The 20367-nt window shown below is 39.7% G+C and overlaps 1 long non-coding RNA gene across 2 annotated transcripts in view; it reads left to right on the top strand.

Annotated features, from left to right (window-relative positions):
- Positions 1-9680: 9680 nt before the first annotated feature.
- LOC137630201 (uncharacterized) overlaps positions 9681-20367 on the top strand; it is a 37125-nt gene continuing 26438 nt past the window's right edge. For both annotated transcript variants that reach the window (XR_011041689.1, XR_011041688.1), the window contains exon 1: positions 9681-9846. This is a non-coding gene — a long non-coding RNA (uncharacterized lncRNA). The remainder of the gene's footprint in view (positions 9847-20367) is intronic.

The raw sequence follows: 20367 nt of genomic DNA, 5'->3' as shown, positions 1-20367 counted from the left end.
TAAACACCTTGCAAATTTTGGAGAAAGGAGAAATTTGGTTTAAAGTTAAAAGTTGTCTGAATATTTATCAAGTAACTGAAACTGAAACCAGACACCTATAGCGTCACCTTTAAAATCATTAAATTTAATCATTTATGAAACCTATTAGTAATTGCCGATTTTACACTCAAAGTTTACATTATTGAACAATTTAGCTTTTTCATGAATGTATTCCCTCTAACATTTTCTGTAAACAAACACCAAACCTCTCTCTCTCTCTCTCTCTCTCTCTCTCTCTCTCTCTCTCTCTCTCTCATTGCCAAACCTGTGTTTGTAAAAGAACTAATACTTTTCTCAATTTTAAGGAAAATATTTCATTACTGGTATAGACTTTTGGCTATTGATTATAGTTTTTCTTAAACTTTAGCATTACGGGCATTACTTTCTGCCAGGTTTTAGCACTTACTGCTTCATCTTTCAACAAAGGTCCTAGCTTGGGTGGAGAGGAGGCTTGGGCGCTGATCATATAATATATGGTCAGTCTCTAGTCTAGGGCATTGTCCTGATTGCTAGGGCAATGTCACTGTCCCTTGCCTCTGTCATTCATGAGTGACCTTTAAACCTTTAAAACCTTTAAATCTCCAAATTTAGAAATTGTTTTCTCTTTCCCTTCATTGTAAATTAATTGAGAGTCTAAATATCTTTGTTGACTTTAGAATGAGAATCTGTGCGTTATTTCCTGGAAAGCAACACAATACAGCATAATGGTGTTTTTATGCGCTCTTATCAATAGCCCTTACGCCCAGAAGCACTCTTAATCTTAGTGCAGTCCAGAAATGTGTGATGCGAAGTTAAAATCATAAGTGAGTCCTGTATGAAAGAAAAGCCATTAATTCTAAATTTCTTTTTCCCTTGTGGCACCTCTGGCATATATAGGTACCTAGCAATGGTAAGATTAAAACGTGGTGAAAAAAATATTCGATAGATTTTATTTATATTTACAGTTTTCTACAGGATTTTTTCCTTAATAAAAAGCTATTGTTCCCTTTAAAGTCGTATTTTCCAAATATTTGCCGCAAGTCCGTCTAGTAGTAACCGGAGTAAACACATTGCAAATGTTGGAAAAATGAGAAATATGGTTTAGAATTGAAAGTTGGCAGAAAATTTATCAACCAGTAAAATATTTAGGTTTAATTATTTATGAAACTGCTTATCACTTGCCAATTTTACACCCAAAGCTTATATTATTGATCAATTTAACTTTTTCATAAATGTACTCCCACTAATCCTTTCTGCAAACAAAGACCAACCACGCTCTGTCTCTTATTGCCAAAACTGTTGTTGCAAAAAACTTAAAACATTTCTTGAGTTTAATGAAAATATTGCATTATTGGTATAGGCTTTTGACCATCATTCATAGTTTTGATACATATAACATGAAATTAAAAGCGTAGAGACTTTATTGTAACTTATGAAATGTTCATGACAATAGGTTTTTTATTTACTATAAGTCGTATTACCAGCATATATATAACGAGATCCCTAATATAAGTCTAATTTTTTCATATAATTTGTGCTTAATTATGCTGAAATACTATAAAAAAAATTAATTTTATGATTTCTCATTGTATATCCAACGTGAAATATTATATACATACCCTTTTTGACTTCGGAAAACAATAATTTTTTGCCCAAATGGGGACTTCTTGGCAGAACTAGCGTTTATTACCAAGTGCAGTGTAGGAGAAACCTTAAAGGGTTCGTAGTATTTGTAAATATTTAACTAATTGTTTATATTTTTAACACATGTAATCGTGTTTACTATGTACTGATAAACATTTATATCTTTTTGAAACTGTACAAATAACAGTTTGTTAAAATTTGGCATTAACTGGTAGTAATTTCTACCATATCTAGCCCTTACTGCTGCATTTTAGAGCAAATCTTCGAAATATTGGCCACATTGGAAATCGTTGTCTTTTTCTCTTTATTGTTATTAAGATTCATAGTATTTTTGTTTACCCGAGAATGATGATCTGTTTGTTCTTTTATGAACAGTAACGGAATATATCCGAATAACGTTTTGAATCCTTCCAATTAATTCTAATAGCCAGGCCTTCTCCATCATGAGACTCAATACTACACAGTATTCTAGAAGTTTTATTCCAGCTGTTACCAAGTTGTGGAATGATCTTCCTAATCGGGTAGTTGAATCAGTAAAACTTCAAAAGTACAAAGTTGGAGCAAATGTTTTTATGTCGATCGGGCTGAATGAGTCTTTTTATAGTATATATATGACATGTCTGTTTTTGACGTTGTTAATAGTTATGTAGGACATATCTGTTTTGACGTTGTTACTGTTTTTAGAACGATTTATTGTTAATTTATTCTCATCATTTATTTATTTCCTTATTTCCTTTCCTCACTGGGCTATTTTTACCTATTGGAGCCCTTGGGCTTATAGCATCTTGTTTTTCAAACTAGGGTTGTAGCTTGCCAAATAATAATAATAATAATAATAATAATAATAATAATAATGATAGCCCATCTGCCCAGAAGGACGTTCGTTCATAGTGCAACCTAGAAATGTGTGATACGGAAAGTCAAGGACAGGTATAAATTACTATTACCCTTGAGGCAAGGCTGGCACATTTGAGACACCTATCAAATGTTAGCTGATGCTGAAAAGTAACCTAGATTTGCCATATTTCATTTATGTGTACGGTTTTGTGGCATGAGTTTTTCCGTACCAAAAAGCTATTATTTCTATAAAAGTCCTTTCCAGATATCGTTGTGAATAAGTACAATATTTCAATTTAATCATTCATGAAGCGATTTATCATTTGCCAATTTTACACACCAGTCATGCTCTCTCTCTCTCTCTCTCTCTCTCTCTCTCTCTCTCTCTCTCTCTCTCTCTCTCTCTCTCTCTCTCTCTCCCCTATTGCCAAAACTGTAGCAGGAAAAGACATGATACGTTTCTCAAATTTCACCCGATATTCCTTTTCTGGTATAGACTGTTGGCTTTCAATTAAAGCTTCAATACATACAGCATAAAATTAAGGCTAGGGATTTTATTGTAACATACGAAATATCAGTGACAATGGTTTTTTAATTTATCGTTAGTAGTATTACCAACACTATATTTAATGAAAACCTTTATAATAGTTATATATTTTATATAATTATGCTTAATTATGCCTTAATACTAAAACATATAGTAGATTTTGTGAATTTTATAGTATAATTCGTATTAAATACATTATAACTATCCTCTGTGATTTCAGAAAACAATAGTTTTTTTTTTCAAATATGTGATGGCCTAGTTAGAGCAGTATTGCCAAATGCAGTGTAGCAGAAAATTTATATAATTCCTAGTTTCGTAGTTTTTGTGTAATCATTTATATTTGTACCGCAGATATTCATGTATATTGTATACAGTAAAATTAAAATTTTATGTTGCTTTTGAAACCGTATGAATAATAGTTTTTGTTATACTTTAGCTTTATGTGAATTACTTTCAGCCAATAAGGTTAATCTGGATGAATACATTTGGAAGAAATTATATTTCAGGTTAAAGTTATTAATAATTGGAAAATTTAAATTCGTTCTTTCTATATCAAGAGTTCTTATGCCCAGGACTCCTTGTCTTAGTGCAGCGTATATATATTATGTGTGATGCGAAAAAACCATGGACAGTTAAAAATTAATTTTTTTTTTTGAGGCAATGCTGGCACAGTTGAGGCACCTATCAAGGGCAAACAACTAGGTGATGATAAAAAAATATTATATTTTATTTATTTCTAATGTATTTGGGGACGAATTTTTCCATTACAAAAAGATGTTATTCCTCTTAAAGTCGTATTTTCCAAATAATGGTCGTAAAGCAATGTCTTGGAAGTAATCGGAGTAAACACCTTGCAATATTTGGAGAAATGAGAAATGTGCTTTAAAGATGAAAGATGGCTGAGAATTTATAAACCAGTAAAATATTTAGGTTTCATTATTTGTGAAACTGCTGATCACTTGCCAATTTTACACTTAAAGCTTATATTATTTATCAATTTGGCTATTCCACAAATGTACTCCCACTAATCTTTTTTTGTAAACAAATACCGACCACTTTGTCTCTTATTACCAAAACTGTTGTAGCAAAAGACCTAATACATTTCTTAAATTTAATCTAAATATTCAATTATTGGTATAGACTTTTGGACATTATTTTTAGTTTTGATGTATATAGCATGAAATTAAAAGTGTAGAGACTTTATTGTAACTTATGAAATGGTCAGGACAATAGGTTTTTTTATCTACTAGTAGTTGTATTACCAACATTTGTTTAACGAGATCTCAAATATAAGTCTTTTTTTTTCATATATTTGTGCTTAATTATGCATAAATGTTAAAACATTTCATTAATTCCATGATTTTTTATCGTATATTCAATATGAAATATTTCAGACGTACCCTTTCTGACTTCAGAAAACAATAGGTTTTTACCCAAATGGTGACTTCATAGCAAAACTAGCGTTTATTACCAAATACAGTGTAGGATAAACCTTAAATGTTTCTTTGTATTTGTAAAAGTAATAATATATTCGTAATCTTTTATATTTTTAGCACATGTAATCATGTTTACCATGCACTGATAAACATTTATATCCTTTTGAAACTGTACAAACAGCAGGTTGTTATAATTTGGCATTAATTGGCAATAATTTCTGTGTTGTCTATCTTTTACTGCCTCCTTTATCAACAAATCTTCGAAATTTTGGCCCCACTGGAAATCGTTGTCTTTTTCTCTGTATTGTTATTAAGATTCATAGTAACTTTGTTTACCCGAGAATGATGATCTACCTGTTCTTTTATGAACAGCAACAGAATATATCAGAATGACATTTTGATTCGGTCCCATTGTATGAATAGCCCATCTGCTCAGAAGGACGTTCGCTCATAGTGCAACCTAAAAATAGGTGATACGGAAACCCAGGGACAGATATAATTTCCTATTACCTTTGAGGTAAGGCTGGCACATTTGAGACATCTATCAAATGTTAGCTGATGGTGAAAATTAGGTTAGACATATTTTATTTATGTTTACGGCTTTATGGCATGAGTTTTTTTTTTTTTCGTAACAAAAAGCTGTAATTCCTTTAAACGTCCTTTCCAAAATATTCGTTGTAAATCAAAGGTTTTGAAGTAATCGGAGTAAACACCTTTCAAATTTTGGAGGAAGGAGAAATGTTGTTTAAAGTTGAAAGCTGGTTAATGATATATCAATAAGTACTACATTTCAATTTAATCATTCATCAAGCAAGTTATCAATTACCAATTTTACACTCGAAACTTATATAGTTTATCGATATAACTATTTCATAAATGTAGGCTACCCCTCTAACCCTTTTTGTAAACAGATACCAGCTGTGCTCTCTCTCTCTCTCTCTCTCTCTCTCTCTCTCTCTCTCTCTCTCTCTCTCTCTCTCTCTCTCTCTCTCTCTCTCTCTCTCTCTCTCCCCTCGTCCTTCGTATTGCTAAAACTGTAGTTGCAAAGGACCTAATACGTTTCTCAAATTTCACCCAAAATATTCCTTTTCTGGTAGAGACTTTTGGCTATCAGTTATAGCTTCATTACATACAGCATAATATCAAGGGTTGGATCTTTATTGTAACATTGTTAAATATTAGTGACAACGTTTTTTTTTTTTTCTATTTGTCGTTAGTCATATTACCAACACTATATTTGACGAGACCCTTAATAATAGTTATATATTTTACATAATTGTGCTTAATTATGCCTTAATACTGAAATATATAGATTTTGTGATTTTTATAGCATATTTAGTATCGAATATATTATACCTATCCTCAATGACTTCAAAAACCAATAAAGTTTTTTTAACTGAGATGTGCCGGCCTTGTCAAAGTTAGAGTTGTAATGGCAAATGCAGTGTAGCAGAAAACTTAGATAATTCTTAGTTTTCGTAAAATGTACAACATTGTTTGGTAGTCATTTACATTTTTACCAAAGATATTCATGTGTATTGTACACATTAAAAATTTATATTTGTGATGCTTTTGAAACTGTATAATCAATAGTTTTTATTATACTTTAGTTTTATTGGAATTATTTTCTGGCGAGAATCTATAGTTATAAGTTAATCGGAATGTATATATTTGGAGGAAAGAATATTTCAGGTTAAAGTTCTAAATAATTGGAAAATTTAAATTCGTTCTTTCTATATCAACAGTTCTTATGCCCAGGACTTCTAGTCTTAATGAAACCTAGATATATTATGTATGATGCGAAAAGAATTTCATAAGTGACTAGTATGAAGGAAAAAACCACGGATAGTTAAAAATTCATTTTCTTTGAGGCAATGCTTAATTATCAAGGGCAAACTACTAGGTGATAGTTAAAGAATATATATTAAATTTTATTTATGTTTATTGTTTTGTGGGACGAATTTTACCATAACCAAAAGCTATTATTCCTTTTAAAGTCGTAGTTTTCAAATAATTGTCGTAAATCAAAGTCTTGGAAGTAACCGGAGTAAACACCTTGCAATATTTGGAGAAATGAGAAATATGGTTTAAAGATAAAAGTTGGCTGGAAATTTATTAACCAGTAAAATTTTTAGGTTTAATTATTTATGAAACTGTTTATCACTTGCCAATTTTACACTCAAAGCTTATATTATTGATCAATTTACCCTTTTCATAAATATACTCCCACTAATCCTTTATGCAAATAAAAAAAAAACAAGCACGCTCTTTCATGTTGCCAAAACTGCTGTTACAAAAAACCTAAAACAATTCTTGAGTTTAGTCAAAATATTCCATTATTAGTATAGACTTTATGCAATTATTCATAGTTTTGATGTATATAGCATGAAATTAAAAGTGTAAAGACTTTATTGTAACATATGAAATGTATATGACAATAGGTTTTATATTTACTATTAGTCGTATTACCAACATTTGTTTAACGAGATCCCTAATGTAAGTCTTATTTTTCATATAATTGTGCTTAATTATGCTTAAATACTAAAATATTTCTTTAATTCTATGAATTTTTATTGTATATTCAATATGAAATATTTCATATGTACCCTTTCTGACTTCAGATAACAATAGGTTTTTACCCAAATGGTGACTTCTTAGCAAAACTAGCGTTTATTACCAAGTGCAGTGTAGGAGAAACCTTAAATGTTTTTTAGTATTTGTAAAAGTAGTAATACTGTAGTAATATTTTATATTTTTAACACATGCAGTCATGTTTACTATGCACTGATAAACATTTATATCCTTTTGAAATTGTACAAACAGCAGAGTTTGTTATAATTTTGCATTCATTGGTAGTAGTTTCTACCATATATAGCCCTTGCTGCTGCATTTTTAAACAAATCGTCGAAATTTGGGCCACATTGTAAATCGTTGTCTTTTTCCCTTTATTGTTATTAAGATTCATATTAAGTTTGTTTACCCGAAAATGATCTGCTTGTTCTTTTACGAACAGCAACAGAATATATCAGAACGATGTTTTTTATTCCTACCCATTATATTAATAGGTCATCTGCCCAGAAGGACGTTCGCTCATAATGCTACCTAGAAATATGTGATGCGGAAAGCCAGGGAAAGATATAAATTCCTATTACCCTTTAGGTAAGGCTGGCACATTTGAGACACCTATCAAATGTTAGCTGATGCGGAAAAGTAAGGTGGATTAGACATTTTTTATTTATGTTTGCGGTTTTGTGACATGAGTTTTTCCGTAACAAAATTCTGTTATTTCTTTAAATGTCATTTCCAAAATATTTGTTGTAAATCAAAGGCTTTGAAGTAATCGGAGTGAACACCTTGCATATTTTGGAGAAAGGAGAAATATTGTTTAAGATAGAAAGCTGGCAAATGATATATTAATAAGTACAATATTTCGATTTAATCATTCATGAAGCTACTTATCACTTACCAATTTTACACTCGAAACTTATAGTATTTATCGATATAGCTATTTCATAAATGTACCCATTTTCTGTAAACAAACACCAGCTGTTCTCTCTCTCTCTCTCTCTCTCTCTCTCTCTCTCTCTCTCTCTCTCTCTCTCTCTCTCTCTCTCTCTCTCTCCTGTTGTCAAAGCTGTAGCTGCAGAAGACTTATTACGTTTCACAAATTTCATCCAAAATATTCCTCTTCTGGAATAGACTTTTATCTAACAACTTTAGCTTCAATACATACAGCACAAAATTAAGGCTAGGTATTTTATTGTAACATTTGAAATATGAGTGACAATTGTTTTTTTCCCCTATTTATTTATCGTTAGTAGTATTACCAACACTATGTTCAATGAGACCCTCCATAGTAGTTGTATATATTTATATAATTGTGCGTATTTGTGCCGTAATGCTAAAATAAATTTTAGATTTTGCAATTTTTATAGCGTATTTAGTATTAAACATATGCATATCCTCTGTGACTTCAGAAAACATTAGTTTTTTTTTAACGTACCACGATGGCGACGGCCTTGTCAAAGTTCAGGTTGTATTGCCAAATGCAGAGTATCAGAAACCTTACATATTTCTTAGTTTTCGTAAAATTAGCAATATTTTTGGTAATCAGTTATATTTTTACCTAAGATATTTATATTTAAAGTATACCGATAAGATTTATATTTGTTCTGCTTATGAAACTGTATAAACAATAGCTTTATATGCTTTATTATTATTATATTATTAATATTATTATTATTATTATTATTATTATTATTATTATTATTATTATTATTATTATTATTATTATATTATTATTATTATTTTCTGCCGGAGTGAATATTTTTTGGAAGAGAGGATATTTCGGCTCGAAATTTTCCATTTATTAACAGTAAAATCGGTCTATTAATCATTCATCGTCCCACTCCTCAATTACCGGTTTTATATTCGAAGTTTACTGTATATTGCTTATTCAATTTCATAATTTCACAAATATATTCCCTTTAACCCTGATGTAAACACCAGCCATCTTCCTTTCCTATTGCCAAAAATGTAGTTGCAAAAATCTTAACAGATTCTTCAATGTTAATGAAAAAATAGTCCATGGATGGCATTTTGTTAGAGAAATTAGTATAATTTCAATACTTTTTAACAAAATCAACGTTAGATTTTTTTTTAATATTTGAAATTGTCCAGATAATGTACATTTTGTTTATTATTTGTCGTATTACAAACACTAATATACCAAACCCCTCTCATAGAGGTCTCATTATTCAAATAGATCACCTGAATTATTTCTTAATGCAAAAAAATAGTAAAATCTGTCAATTTCCCAGTTCATAATTAATATTAAATAATTTTAACTGCATTTTCTGACTTTGGTAAACTATAGTTTTCTATTACCCAAGAACAGTAGTCAGAGCTGGTAGTATTGCCAAATATAATACAGGATAACCCTTCATGTTTTTTTTCCTTAGTTGGTTTTCGTCAAAGTACTTATCTGTTTAGTAAGTATTCTTATTTTTCAATGGTATCCTATACTGATAATCGGCTTGCATAATTACATTGATTTCACTTTGGTTTTGAGACTTTACAAACAGTAGTTTTAGATATAATTTAGGAATTTTCCATTATGGATATTAATTTTCTGGTAATAGCTTGAATAAAACTGCGCGTGCGCTGTGTAGACTGTGTACAATTGCGCCTGCGTTGTCGCCATTGTCATGCCGAAAGCAGAGAAATTCTTTTGTATGTCCGTGTGATACTGTAACTCACAGTAAATGACAGTTCTCCGGTTTAAAATCAACACTAACGTTCACCTGACGAAGTTTCCAGCCCAGAAATTATTTTGGGAAGCCAACTTTCTACTAAATATTAAATGTAAGTTCATCCATACAGTATGTTGATGGGATTTCATTTAAGAATGTTAAGCACTGAGGTGGGTGGCATAGTCTCTTGTATTGCCTGAAGGAGAATTTTAACTACATGTATTTTGGTAATGTTTCCTGTTGAGAAAATAGTTTTCTAGTGTTTAAGGTCGACTCCCACTGAGCAGGGAATATCGAATTTATTTGTAATGTGGATTCGTTTTGGAAATATTAGGAAGAATGCATTTTTCCCCCAACTGAGTAGGTGGTAGCTGAGGCTACACCCTATCATGGGTTAAGCCTAATATCCCTGAAGGGTATTATTGCATAAGTTGCCATTGTTCGGTACCTCTAAATATGCACAGTAGATTAGAGAATTAAAAAAAAAACTTTTGAATACCATAATCCCCAGGCGTAAATAAATACATAATGATAGGTATAATTCTGCTAAATGATACTTTAATTTCTAGCCAAATACTTAAATCATAGGTAATTGTTTACAACACCACGCTTGCCATTTACTCCAAAATAATGCAATCCTGCAGTTTTCATCTTCTTGCACAGTAATTAGGTGGTTATTTAAATTCTGGGAAAGCAATAATCAGCAAGATATGTTGAGGGAGGGGAAGGGGTTATAAAAAGGAAATAACTCTGTTTCCTCACCAAACGCCTTGCCAAACGACTTGGAACCGACATGTCAACAAAGTCAACCAACAGAATTCGTGATGCCAGTGTACATTTGATATACTGTATATTCAAAATATACTTAATATAAAATTGATTGATTATTCAAAAGCGTCACTATTTGTAAAATTGCATATTTTATGGACACTTTTGAGTAATTAATCCATTTTTAATTAAGCATATTTTGAATATACAGTATATCAAATGTACGCTGGCATTGCGGACTTCTGTTTATGTATGCTGGCATCACGTATTCTGTTTGGTTGACGATGTTGACATATCTGTTCTAAGTCGTTTAGTGAGGAAACCGAGATATTTTCTTCTTATAACCCCTTCCCCCTTCCTCAACATATCTTGCTACTTATTGCTTTCCCAGAATTTAAATAACCACCTAATTACTGTGCAAGGAGATGAGAACTGCAAGATTGTATTATTTTGGAGTAAATGGAGAGCGTGGTGTTGTAAACAATTATCATATTTTTAATACCATAAAACCCAGGCGCAAGTAGATACATAATGATGGTATTTCTAGTAAATATGATACTTTAATTTCTAGCCAAAAACATGAACCATATATTTTTCCTACTCTCTAGTTTGTGTTTTATGTATTTCTGACATTGATTATTGGGCAAACCACCAGTTCATGAGTTTTTGTACCCCCCTATATAAAGACAATTATGGTGGACCCCAGTGAGAAACCAGTGTATTTTGGGTGGGGGAAATATCATAAACGAGTGATTTGCAGTAATGAAAAATAAGCACAAGTTACTAGTTGGGAAAATGTATGGTTCATGTTAGTGGCTGAAAACAGGGTAAAACGGGATGGTATTATTGTACTGTATTACAGGGCTATGTAACCTAGGGAAAAAACTAAATATTTCTATGGAAAAAATTCCGCTCTTCGAAAACGACACTTGTTTCTGTCGCACATGAATAGTTTCAGAAATATATATATCTATATCCAACGATGATGGGGGACCCCAGTGGGAACTCGGGGTTTTGGGTGGGGAAAACATACTGAGAAAACTGTATATAATGGTAAAGCAAGCCTTTTCTTCTCTATACATTACCCTCTTGGATGTGTAATAAACTGATGAAAAAAGACTGTAATATTGAGCTGCGCAATTCAACATTAGCAATGTTAGCGTAACATGCTAAAATTAGCCGTGTTGTTCATTTATTTTTTAGCATTCTGCGGGACGGTTGTAGTTGCTCTCGTTCATTCGTTTGTACATAGCAGGTTTCGACCTTCTGCGCATAAACTCTAACCCCCTGCGCATAAACTCTAACCCCCTGCGCATAGACTCCACCTCCACCAATTGGATTTCTTCTCTACCCGCCAAATTTAACTATTCGACTTCACCTGCTTTATTCAAGTATATGACTTGATCGAGTACAACTATACCATTCCTTTTATGTAATACCCTCATATACATATTACATTTGACCCCAGTATTACTCGTTTTAATATATGATACCTTATAAAGTCACCTCATTTTATATTCCCATTAAATATTATTTATTATACACTCCATTTCATCTTGCTATACTGTATTACATTTATACATTTTGTTATTACCTTGTCATGCCCCGATTTCACATAAATACTTGCTCTGGACAAGTTTCCCATTTAGTTCATTCATGTTTACTCTCTAGACTCCGTTGTTTGTTCCGTAACTGAAATACAAACCATGCTATTTACATGGGGTAATTAATTCGGCGTAGCTGAATGATGAGCCATAAGAATTTTAACGAGAGTTTACTACCCCACCGCTAGCTAGCGGGGGGGGGTAGGGAGGGGTAGCTTGCTACCCCTCCCCCAGCTAGCGGGGGGGGGGGGGTAGGGAGGGGTAGCTTGCTACCCCTCCCCCAGCTAGCGGGGGGGGGTAGGGAGGGGTAGCTTGCTACCCCTCCCCCCTCACACACAGTGAGTGCTCCACTTTACTTTTGGCTCGGAGAGATGACAGACCTGTCTCCGCTCTCCTCCGTTTTTGACTGCCATAATCTGTTTTGCTTTTTCTTTCAGCGTGTGTTTGAAGTTGGCCTCTATTCTTTCATCATGCGTACCTGCCCTGGACAAGCAGGCCGCCCTTGTGGTACCTTTATGTCGGCCTTGGATACCGATCCTCACTCCTTATACCCTCAGTGTAGGGGCCAACGGTGTGATAGGACTAATGTATGTACCGATTGTAGGGAGTGGTCTACCTCCCAATGGGAGAGGTTTGCCCGGCGACGCAAGGAGAAGGCTAAAAGGGATATTTCTCCTTCAGAGGCTTCTTTGAAGAGAGAAAATTCCAAGACTACTTCTTCCGTAGCCCTTTCCTCCTCCTCTCTAGGGAGACTCAACCTGCGCCCTCTCCAGTTCCACCTAGACTCCCATTGGAACAAGGAGAAGACTTTAGAGACGGTCTCGATTCCAATCTCCGATCCAGTCAAGACTTGCCTAGCTTGGTGGGACAGCAATATAAGACTTCGGGAAGGTCTTTCTCTGGCAGTCAAGAACCCAAACCATGTGTTGTTTTCAGACGCATCGGATTTGGGTTGGGGGGCGACTCTGGACAATCTGGAATGCTCGGGTCTTTGGTCCGCAGACCAGAGGAGTCTTCACATACTGTAAACTGCAAAGAGCTGTTAGCATTCCATCTAGCACTAAGGAGTTTCGAGAGTCTTGATTCGAAACAAGGTGGTGGAGGTGAATGCAGACAACACCACGGCCTTGGCTTACATCTCGAAGCAAGGAGCCACTCACTCCCACGCTCTTTTCGTCATCGCAAGGGACCTTCTCATTTGGTCAAAAGATTGAAACATCTCTCTTTTGACGAGGTTCGTCCAAGGGAAGTTGAATGTCTTGGCGGACTGTCTCAGTCGAAGAGGTCAGATGATTCCTACGGAGTGGACGCTCCACAAGGATGTGTGCGAGAGACTTTGGATGACTTGGGGTCAACCCACCATTGATCTCTTTGCGACCTCGTTGACAAAAAGGCTCCCGACTTATTGCTCTCCGGTCCCAGATCCAGAGGCGGCCCACATAGACGCTTTTCTTCTGGACTGGTCTCACCTGGACGTTTATGCCTTTCCACCTTTCAAGATCCTAAACAAGGTGCTGCAGAAGTTCGCCTCTCACGAAGGGACCAGGTTGACGTTGGTTGCTCCCCTCTGGCCCGCGAGAGAGTGGTTCACAGAGGTACTTCTATGGCTGGTAGACGTTCCAAGGAGTCTACCGTTGCGGATGGATCTCTTACGACAGCCTCACGTAAAGAGACTTCATCAAAGCCTCCCCTCGCTTTGTCTAACTGCCTTCAGACTATCGAAAGACTCTTTAGAGCTCGAGGGTTTTTGAAGGAGGCAGCTAGAGCGATCGCGAGCGCTAGAAGATCCTCTACCATCAAGATCTATCAGTCGAAATGGGAGGTATTTAGAGACTGGTGCAAGTCCTCCTCTATTTCCTCTTCCAGTGCCTCTGTAGCGCAGATTGCGGACTTTCTGCTTTATCTGAGAAACGGTCGCTCCCTCTCTGCATCCACCATTAAAGGCTACAGAAGCATGTTAGTTTCTGTTTTCAGGCATAGAGGTTTGGATCTTTCGAATAACAAAGATCTCCAAGACCTGCTTAAGTCTTTCGAGACTTCTAAGGAGCGTCATATCTCGACTCCTGCTTGGAACTTGGACGTGGTCCTACAGTTCCTCATGTCAGACAGGTTTGAACCGTTAAATTCAGCCTCTCTGAAGGATCTTACCCTCAAGACACTTTTTTTGGTGAGCTTGGCTTCGGCTAAAAGGGTTAGTGAGATACATACTTTTAGCAAGAACATCGGCTTCTCAGCTAATAAAGCAGTATGTTCTCTTCAACTTGGTTTTATGGCCAAGAATGAACTTCCGTCTCGTCCTTGGCCTAAATCATTTGAAATCCCTAGTCTTTCTGAGATTGTCGGGAATGAAGTTGAAAGAGTGCTGTGCCCCGTTAGAGCTTTTAAATTTTATTTATCTAGAACTAAACCGCTACGAGGTTGTTCAGAGGCTGTATGGTGCTCCGTTAAAAAGCCCTCTTTGCCCATGTCTAAGAATGCGTTATCTTCATTTATTAGACTTTTAATTCGGGAGGCACATTCTCATTTAAGTGAGAAGGATCGTAATTTACTTAAAGTCAAGGCTCATGAAGTTAGAGCGATAGCAACTTCTGTAGCGTTTAAGCAAAATAGATCCCTTAAAAGTATTATGGACGCGACCTTTTGGAGAAGCAAGTCGGTATTCGCTTCATATTACTTGAAAGATGTCCAGACTCTTTATGAGGACTGCTACACACTGGGACCATTCGTAGCAGCGAGTGCAGTAGTGGGTGAAGGCTCTACCACTACATTCCCCTTAATCCCAATATCCTTTTAATCTACTCTTGAAATTTTTAATCTTGTTTTGGGTTGTACGGGAGACTAAGAAGTCTTTCGCAATCTTTTTGATTTGGCAGGTGGTCAAAATATTGTTTCTTGAGAGCGCCCAGATTAAGGGTATTGATGAGGTCCTGTTATAGGGGTGTTCACCGTGGATATAGCAGCTCCTGGGAGTCTTTCAGCATCCTAAGAGGATCGCTGGGCTTCGTGAGGATAGCGGACTAATGAGGCAGAGTAATCATCAGAGTCAGCTTCCTTACCAGGTACCTATACTTAAGTTTGTTTTTTGAATATTTGTCAAAAACTCTTGAGCATATACGCCTTTATTGTTTTAATACTGGTCTCTACCCACCACCATGGGTGTGAATCAGCTATTTATATATTCACCGGCTAAGTTTAATATTTAAAAATTATATTTTCATTATAAAATAAATTTTTGAATATACTTACCCGGTGAATATATAATATTAAAGGCCCTCCCTTCCTCCCCGATAGAGACCCTACGGACTGAGAAGAACTGGTTTGGTTGAGAAGTATATGCGGTATCTGGCCGATAGTCGGCGCTGGTGGGCACACCCGACAACCTTCATGGCGATCGCTCGCGAGTTTTTGGAATCTGTCGACCGTCGGAGACGTCAGCTATTTATATATTCACCGGGTATATTCAAAAATTTATTTTATAATGGAAATATCATTTATTACAACTTTGTTCTTCCTTGGGGCTTCAGGGTTCGCCCTCCAGGGAAGCCCTGTTTGACATGATCAAACTGGGTGCGGCTGTTGAACAATCGCCGACGACAGCAGGGATAGATCCTCTGTCGGTCGTTGACGTTGTTGTAACGGAGGCATCGAGTGGTTCTGCTCAAACCCCTGTGCCTGTTGTTGCTGAGGTAGCTGAAGGCTTAGGTTCCCCCTCTGAACATCCTTCGAGGGAGGAACTAAGTCCTACGGTCTCTTCTGCCGGTGATTCTCCCCCCCGGGGGAGTTCACTAACAGAGACTCCTCTGCGGAGGCCCTACGAAGGTCAGAGTTCTGATCCAACGGCCCCTCATGGGCGTATAAGGCAGAAGGCTCGTCCTCCCCTTCGCCGTAGAGCCCTTCCTTCTCCTCACAAGGGAGTTAGGAGGCGCCTCTTGGGCTCGTCATCCTCGCAGTCCTCTGGGGAGGAGACAATTCGCCGATCACCGTTCCTGCCAGCTACCACCTTAGACCTCTCCAGGGATTGTTCGCGATGCCTTTCGGAGGATGGTCGTCCTTCGGGACTCTGTATCCAGTCACACTCCAGACAAGCTGTCCTGCCATCTCCTTTCAAGGAGGATGCGCGCTACGTGCCATCTAAACCTGTCATTGTGCAGGCACCGGTCCTTTCGGGGCAAAAGGGTAACGAGTGCAAAACTGCGCATCAAAACCTTGCGCGCCAGGTTATACCTGCGCGCCCTTATGCTGTTGCCGCTGATCCTGATTTAGCGCCACGGCACTCCACGCGCAAATGTTCCAGTTACGCGCCAGGGTTTCCCTGCGTGCCCACAACCTTCGGCGCGCCCGCGCCCATCAGCAGTTCCTGAAGTAGCGCTCCCGCGCCCACCTGCGCACACGCACCCGGCAGTTCCTGATAAACGTGCGGTCCTAAAGGCACCTAAGTTAGCGCACAGGCGCTCACAGTTGTCTCTAGACCCCTAACACTCTTATATTACTAGGGGTGATGCGCGCCAACCTAGCTCTGTTCCTGTTATAGCGCAAACGCGCTCGCCAACGCACTAGCGCGCTTCTACATCACAGCGCGCAGTCCAGGAGGTTCCCAAGATAGTGCACGGGCGCTCACGGGTTCCCCTGGACTCCCTACTAACTGCGCGCAATATAAAAACTGCGCACAATGTTCCAGTAGCGCGCGAGGTTCCAGCTGCGCGCGATGTGCGCTCAACCCAACAGCGCACACCTACACAGTCAGTTCCTGCTGCGCGCCCATCACAACTGTGCACACCTGTGCGCCCACGATCCCCTGCGCGCCTGGCGATCTCACTTTCGCTAAAAGCAACTGCACAACCTGCGCACCTCTCGTCTGCGCCCCAACGCGCGAACTCGCCCTCGCGCTATCACCAGGCTGCGTAATCACGCCCACGCCCTGTCGTGACAGACACGCGCCAGCATGCTACCGCGCACTCACGCTCATCAGTAGCCCATCAGCCCACTGCGCGCCCTCGCATCCAGCTGTCTACCCCCCTCATGAGATAGCTCCTGTGCACCACACGCCCTCGCCATCTCCTGCCCGCGCCCTCAACCTTGCACGCCCACGCTCACGCGCGAATATCCTGCTGCGCATGATTCATTTACGCGCGATCCAGAACAGGGCTTTTCACGCGATCACCAGCGTGATTGGCGCAACGATCGCCAACGCGATCACGCCTGAGTTACATCAGGGGTACAGGCGGACAGGTCATCATCGCGTTCCCCTCCCCTTCCCGCAAGCGCAGAACAGCGCGCACGCCGGAGGAGCGGAGGTTTCCGGACAGGTCTAAGGACCTTTCTTCTTCCTTCATTGCAGATTCTCAACAGGCGAACCCTCATGTGTCGACTCCTCCAAGGGATCGAACGATCCCCTTTCCACCAGAGGGAGTATCTGACAGCGCAACTGTCAGTCAGCAGCCCTGGTTTGGTACCATTGTCAGAGCACTTATGCAGGCAATGAAGCCTGTGCTTTCTGACTTGGGTCACAAATCAGTGGCAACTTCCTCCCCCCTGAAGAGGAAGAGAGGAGTCCCAGACGTCGTAACTTCTCCAAGGACTATCCTGTCTCCTCGCAAGTCCTTACGTAAGGCTTCTACCCCACCTCAGACTTTCTCTCCCTCCTCTGCTTATGAGTATTACCCATCCTCAGGAGAGCTGGAAGATCCGGTCCGTTCCCCCATTGCACCAATGGGGGAAACACCGCCGCTTCCTGAGAAGTCTCCTCGAATAGAGGTGGCAAAGGCCTTACATCCTTCATTGCTGGAGTCCTGCATCCCTCCTAGGAGGGAGCCGAAGGACTCGAAGACTGTTCCCAAGTCTTCCGCAAGGACCCGACAGGAACCAGATAAACCTTTGGAGAACGTCCGCGAGTCTCCCCAGGAAGAGCCTCTGGGGAAGGGAGACTTCGCTGCCAGGTCAGGAGGAGAGCACCAGGAGTCGGAACATGCGTTCTGGCAAGTCCTGACCCTCATGAGGAACCTCAATGGGATTCCAGACCCAGAGATTCCTCCTCGTGAAGGGAAAGATACGGTCCTGGACTAAATCTACGGCACCCAGAAACCCTCTAGGGTCAGTGCAGCTTTGCCCTAGTCTTAGGGGATGAAGAGTTCCAGAGACAAGGTCGAGGGCCAGCTCTCTGAGCTTGCCTCCTCCAATAGATCCAGTGCCGGTAACAAGCTCCTCCCTCCTCCTCAAGTACATCAGAGGAGGTACTTTGAAATCCTAGAGGAGACTTTTTTGAGTCTTCCAGTACACCATTCGGTGGAAGAACTCACTGGGGAAGTCCTTCTTGAGAGACTCTCCAACCGGCAAGTGTCCTACTCCGCAACTGAGATCCTAAGCCAGGAGAAAGTTGCGAAGTGTGCCATGCAGGCAACTTCTGGGTGGGATCTCTGGGCATCCTGGTACGTTCTGAGGACCTGTCCAAAGAAAGTACCAGGAAGGCACTGGAGACATTCTTACTCTCAGGCATACGAACCATCGCGTTTCTGGCCCATCAAGTCTCGAGCTTGTGGGCCAACACGATTCTCAAGCGCCGGGACGCAGTGGCTGAGAGGTTCCACCAGAAGGTCCCCAGTTCTGATTTTAGCAGGCTCAGACACACTTCCGTTCTTGGTAAGAGCTTGTTTGAGCCAAAGGACGTGGAGCTAGCCTCGGAGAGGTGGAGGAAGTCCAATCAGGATTCCCTCATCCACAAGGCTCTGACATCGAGGCCTTACAAACATCCAGCAGCTCAGCAACCCGTCCAGCTAAGGGCACTAGGAAGACAACGACAATGGCAGCGAGGCAGAAGGTGTCTAAGCCCTTTCCTGCCAAGGGCAGAAGGGGCAAGAAGTCCTCCAGGGGAGGAGGTCAAAATCCTAGAGGGAACGGCCGAGGCCGTAAAGGCAGTCCCCCTGCATGTCCACCAGTGGGGGGATGCCTACAAAGTTGCGCGACAAGGTGGCAGCAACTCGGGGCAGATACCTGGACGATTTCCGTAATCGCTCAGGGTTATCGCATCCCGTCCATCTCATGTCTACCTCCCCTGACAGCGAATCCAGTGTCATTGAGCTCCCTTACCATGGGATCGGTAAAGGGACAGGCCCTCCGGGCAGAAGTCCAGACCATGTTGAGGAAGGACGCTCTCCAAGAGGTTATGGACGGGTCCCCAGTCTTCTACAGTCGACTCTTTCTCGTGAGAAAGGCATCTGGAGGCTGGAGACCAGTCATCGACCTCTCGACACTGAACGGGTTTGTCAAATAGACTCCGTTCAGTATGGAGACGGCAGACACAGTCAGGCTTGCAGTGAGACCACAAGACTTCATGTGCACACTGGACCTGAAGGACGCGTACTTCCAGATCCCAGTCCACCCGTCTTCAAGGAAGTACTTAAGATTTTGCCTAGACGACAAGATCTACCTGTTCAAGGTGCTGTGCTTCGGTCTCCACAGCACCCCAAGTGTTCACCAAGGTGTTCACCCTGATTTCATCATGGGCTCACAGGATCGGCATCCGTCTCCTCCGTTATCTGGACGACTGGCTGATCCTAGCAGACTCGAAGGCAACTCTTCTTCGCCACTGAGACAAGCTTCTCGAACTTTGCCAAGATCTAGGGATCATGGTAAACCTTGAGAAGTCCTCTTTGCAGCCCTCTCAGAGACTGGTATACCTAGGCATGGTCATAGACAGCAATCTCCACAAAGCCTTCCCATCAGATGACACGATAGCAAGGCTGAGGAAGGTCGCGAGACCTTTCCTTACACGAGAAGAACTTCCAGCCCAAAAGTGGTTACGTCTCCTCGGCCATCTCTCCTCCCTGGCCCGTCTGGTTCCCAACAGTCGCCTCAGAATGAGATCTCTCCAGTGGCGACAAGTCGAGGTGGAATCGAGGACACGTTTCCCCGGACACCCTGATTCCTATGGGACAACCGGAACAGACGGATCTCCAGTGGTGGGTGGCAGACGAGAACCTACGAAAGGGAGTGGATCTTCTCGTCCTCCCCCCGGACTTGATGTTGTTTTCGGACGCATCAAAGAAAGGATGGGGGGCCCACGTTCTGAACCACAGGACCTCAGGCCTGTGGTCAGAATCAGAAAAGTACCTTCACATAAACCTTCTAGAAATGAAGGACGTGTTCCTGGCACTTCAGAAGTTCCACCAAGTCCTGGCGGGCCACTCTGTGGTAGTGATGAGCGACAACACCACAGTGGTGGCTTATATCAACAAGCAGGGAGGTACCTTTTCAGAACAGCTATC

The sequence above is a fragment of the Palaemon carinicauda genome, chromosome 38 (assembly GCF_036898095.1).
Source record: "Palaemon carinicauda isolate YSFRI2023 chromosome 38, ASM3689809v2, whole genome shotgun sequence".
In the NCBI taxonomy this organism is placed as follows: domain Eukaryota; kingdom Metazoa; phylum Arthropoda; class Malacostraca; order Decapoda; family Palaemonidae; genus Palaemon; species Palaemon carinicauda.
This window is presented reverse-complemented; position numbering and strand designations above follow the sequence as displayed.